This window comes from Chenopodium quinoa, unplaced genomic scaffold, assembly GCF_001683475.1.
Source record: "Chenopodium quinoa cultivar QQ74 unplaced genomic scaffold, ASM168347v1, whole genome shotgun sequence".
Taxonomy (NCBI): domain Eukaryota; kingdom Viridiplantae; phylum Streptophyta; class Magnoliopsida; order Caryophyllales; family Amaranthaceae; genus Chenopodium; species Chenopodium quinoa.
Genome location: NW_018742903.1, coordinates 1,890,484 through 1,895,585, shown reverse-complemented (window position 1 = coordinate 1,895,585; position 5,102 = coordinate 1,890,484).

The following is a 5,102-nucleotide window of genomic DNA, read 5'->3' as shown; positions in this document are numbered from 1 at the left end:
TGAATAATTGGTGGTGATGTCTCAAAGACGGCGTTTCTAAGAAGACGAAGCTAAGAAGATGCAACGAAGGCCTTTGAAGATTTGAAGACTCAAGTTTCAAGGGTAGTTGCCAAAATGCATCTTTATTTATGCCCTATATATATATTTTGCTTATGTATACATGCAATGTTAAATGCATGTTTAGGATTTTGAATGTTTAATTATTAGTTTAGTTCACTTAAATCAACCAACATAAAAACCCTAAGTCTCAAAGAATATTGAGTTAAATTAATGGAATTAATGAGAATAGTAATGGGCTATGCCAAAGCAAAGCATTACTACTTTCCTAGGGAAGTAAGGTATGTAGGTGCACTTGCCAAAGCAAGGCATCATATACACGTTACTTTTTTGGTTAAACTCAACGATATCAGTAAGGAATCCTTAAATGTCGTGGCAATGGAGATAAACGTCAAGAAACATTAGATGTGACATTTTATCGAACCAAGAGTAGCTTAGAGCTATTAGCAATTGGATTGTTTACCTTAAAATATTATGTGTTAAGACAAGCCAAAGCACGCTTAATCACTTTTTGATTTAGGGGTCTTGGAATTGTTTCATTCTCACCTAAAAGGGACAATTTTAAATGTATGGATAAAACACTTTAAGATTGAAAATTTGCATGTATGCTTTAAATTTCAAACTTATTGGTTTTATAAATGGTTTTTCATAGCAAATTCTTTTAATTGTAGAAAAATTTCTACAATTAACAACAACAACATGTGCCCGGAACTTCCCGACAAGTTGGCTTTTAGCCTAAACTTGGTCAATTTCAAGGAATGGGAAGAGGAACTCTGGAGAACTCTACGAAATAGTTCCATGGAGTACAAATTGGACACTCCCATTCCAAGGTTCTTCTCTAAGGGACTCATGAGTGATGAAACTCATAAAACTTGGTCCTTGGATTGAATAATTTTACAGGGCTCTGTACCCAAGAGAGCCACATCTGGCCTGATTCCTTAGCATTAAGGATACGTAGGCAACCCTTTTGGAGGGTGCGGCCACTTTAAATATTCAAAATCCTGTCTTTGGAAGCGTCTAATTGACACGAGAAATTGGAATAAGAAGAATGAAAGAACGACAAAGCCGTCATAACGAGACAAGCCCATCATGCCACGTTAGATCTGACGCACTGCGATGGCCCTAACACCCTGCGACAGACACGTGTCTTTGCGACAGTGTCCGATCATTGTGCCAATTAATTGTGAGTGACTCGCAGCCTTCGATTTTGTTCGAAATTTCTCCGACTTTAGTATTCGGAGTATTATTTAAAAAATTACATGATTAACACATTACATGATTTCATAAACGCATTTTCAAGCAATTGTGAAGTCAATAAAAAAACTTCAATCTATAAAGGGGTTCCCAAGGAAAATTACTTCAATTTATGTTTCCCGTTAAAATTTGAGACGTACCGTGCTCTTATCATACTTCGTCTTGCTTGGCACTCTGTTGGAACCTTTGATTTTCCAACATGTGAAGGGAAACTTGAAAGAATATGAAATACATATGTTTAAGGTAAAAATACCCTATGACACGTGTCCTAATAGCATGATGACACGTGGCAACCCACCCGAGGCCTAACAGGATCCAATCGGATGCTGACACGTGGCATTGTACCCCCAATGGGGGAGCAGATCTTCATCTGCTCTAAATTGATGAAATTCCTCATTTATTATTCATACACAAATATCTAAAAACACAAACACAAAAAACCGAGCAATATTAATTATGGAATCTCTCTAAATCAGGGAGAAAAACCCATTTACTTTCCGCACTTTTAACCCATCCGGAATTATAATAACTTGATCATCGGAGGCGGAACTCCACCCAACCGGAGTTTCGTGGTTTTGCATATACAGACGTCAGGCGCGCATACTCAGGATTGTAACTCTCCCGAGGGACTCCAAAAACCCCCGAAACATTTGGCACCGTCTGTGGGGAGAGTACTTCTGAGATGGCATCCGACACTGTACTGCTTGCAGAAGGCAGCCGGCCTACGGCTGAACCTGAAGTCCAGATGAGGAACTACTTTCCGGAGGATTAGAAGAGGAAGTCCACCTCATACCTTCCGGACATGCTTCTTAATCGTCTTAAGGAGCTAGTTTATATGGCTTCCGAGACTCAAGACTTGAATGTTCATAATTTGACTAGGTCATTTGTGAACATAAAAATTAAGGCCCCGAAGGAAGGTTGCCTTGCCAAGGAAAGGTACCGAGTTTGGTCTAGGGTCTACAATACCAAATTGAGACCCGGTATGCCTTCCAACCCCATGTGATTAGAATGACTAGGCTCTTCAAACACATGGAGCTACCTGGAATCTCATTAGAGGATGAGATGGCGGGTCATATCTTTCTTGGCTTACTCCACCCAGGATATGATGCACTTAGGATGCAAATGGAAGCCAGGATGGAGTCATACTCATTGAATGAGGTGGTACAAATCCTTCGCAAGGCCAACTCCTATGGAGCTACCAAGATGCCCTTGAAGAAGGAGTTCATGAACAAAGCAAAGATGCGATGCTTCTATTGTGGTGGGCAAGGGCACTATAAGAGGGAATGCAAGATCTTTCGAGAAGATGAGGAAAAGAGGAATGTTCCATCTACCTCAGGTATCTTCATTAGCACTTGTGTATAAGCTATTCATAGGTATTAGATACCATGTATGACTCACTTTATGCTCCTATCTTTAAAGACCAAGTGAAAGGCTTCACAAGTGAATGTGCGACTACAACCGGACGATGAAGATGATCCTTCTGCCGTGTTTGTAGGCACAATATTTGTCTTTTGTTTTGTAACATAACTAATTCTCGTTTTATTATGTTTACCATCGAACACATTTTGATCTATGGCGTGGGACGCTGGGTTGTTTTGATCACAAGACTATAACAATAGTTGTTTTGAATGTCTTGCTTATATGTTTTATGGGATTACACATTTTAAATGTGACTAGACAAACAGGTTTATAATGTTAATGATACCACTAAAAGAGCTAAGACCATTGAGTCGAATCAAACCTACTTGTGGCATTGTCGTCTTGGCCACATTAACATCAAACGCATCAAGAAACTTCTTCATGAAGGGATTCTTGATTCATTCGACTTAAAGTCGTTTGAAAACTGCAAAGGATGCTTACTGGGCAAGATGATAAAGCAATCATTCTCCAAGTTGGGAGAAAGGGCTAGTGACTTATTGGGTCTTACACACACGGATGTATGTGGACCAATTAGCACTACCGCAAGAAATGGTTATCGCTATTTTATCACATTCACGGTGGACAACTTTAGTAGATATGGCTATGTCTACCATATGTGGCACAAATTTGAATCTTTTGAGGAATTTAAAGAATTTCAGAGTGAAGTGGAAATCAGCTTGGCAAGAAAATCAAAGCACTTCGATCGAATCGAGGTGACGAGTATTTGAGCTACGAATTCGGCGATCATCTAAAAGAACATTGAATTCTCTCAGAATTGACACCTCCCGGAACTCCACAATGGAATAGAGTGTCCGAGAGGAGAAATCGAACTCTATTAGACATGGTTCGATCAATGATGGGTCTTAGCAATCTTCCTATCTCTTTCTAGGGACACACACTTCTAACCGCGGCACTTACACTGAATCGCGCTCTATCAAAAGCTGTCGAAAAGACTCCATATGAATTATGGACGAAGAAACCTCCATGGTTGTCTTTTCTTAAGATTTGGGGTTGAGAAGCATATGTCAAAAGACTCATATCTGACAAGCTTGCACCAAAATCTGATAAGTGTTTCTTTGTAGGATATCCAAAAGAAACAAAAGGGTATTACTTCTACATCTAATTTGAGAATAAAATATTTGTTGCTTAAGATGGTGTCTTTTTGGAAAAGAAGTATCATTCCAAAATGACAAGTGGAAGGAAAATTGAACTTGACGAAGTTCGAGAAGGTGAGCAACAAAGTCAACCTGACAAAACTAACAATCAAAGTGCTTTGGAAGCAACTGTTGAAAATAGTCAAAGTCAAAATGACAAAGAAAATGCTCAATCTATTACCCTGCATAGGTCCCAAAGGCTAAGATCTCAACCAGACAGATACCTCGGTGTTGTCTCAACCGAGAATCAAGACATCCTAGTTATGGATGAAGATGAGCCGACGACATACAAACAAGCTATGACGAGCCCCGACTCTGCAAAATGGTAAGAAGCCATGAAATCTGAGATGGACTCCATGTTTGAAAATCAAGTCTGGGACTTGGTTGATTTGCCCGAAGGTTACACACCTATCGGTTGCAAATGGATTTTCAAGTTGAAAACCGACAAATATGGAAATTTATATGTATACAAAGCTAGATGAGTGGCAGAAGGTTACAGGCAAACTCACGGCGTTGATTATGATGAAACCTTTTCGCTAGTCGACATGCTTAAGTCCGTCCAGATTATCCTAGCAAGTGTTGCATATTATGATTATGAGATATGGCAAATGGACGTCAAAACCGCCTTCCTTAATAGGATTTTGGAAGAAACTGTGTACATGACATAGCCGGAAGATTTTATAGATCCAAACAATGCTAGGAAGGTATGCAAGCTTAAGAATTCCATTTATTGACTAGAGTAGGCAAGCAAAAGTTGGAATCTGCGATTCGATGAAGCCATTAGTGAGTTTGGTTTTATCAAGAATCGAGATGAGTCTTGTGTTGGCAAGAAGATCAGTGGGAGTGACATCGCATTCCTTGTATTATATGTCGATGAAATATTACTCATTGGAAACAACATTCCAATGTTGGAGTCTGTAAGGACTTGGCTTGGAAAGTGTTTTTCAATGAAGGACTTGGAGAGCCACAGTATATATTGGGCATCAAGATCTATAGGGATAAATCTAAAAGGATGATTAGATTAAGCCAAAGTACTTATATCGATAAGGTACTAGCACGATTCAATAAGGAAGAAGCCAAAGAGGCCACCTACCCATGTTACATTGCATAACTCTCAGCAAGAAACAATATATGCAGACACTTGATGAGCAAGAGAGGATGAGTTAGATTCCATATGCTTCGCTAATTGGATCAATCATACATGCCATAATATGTACT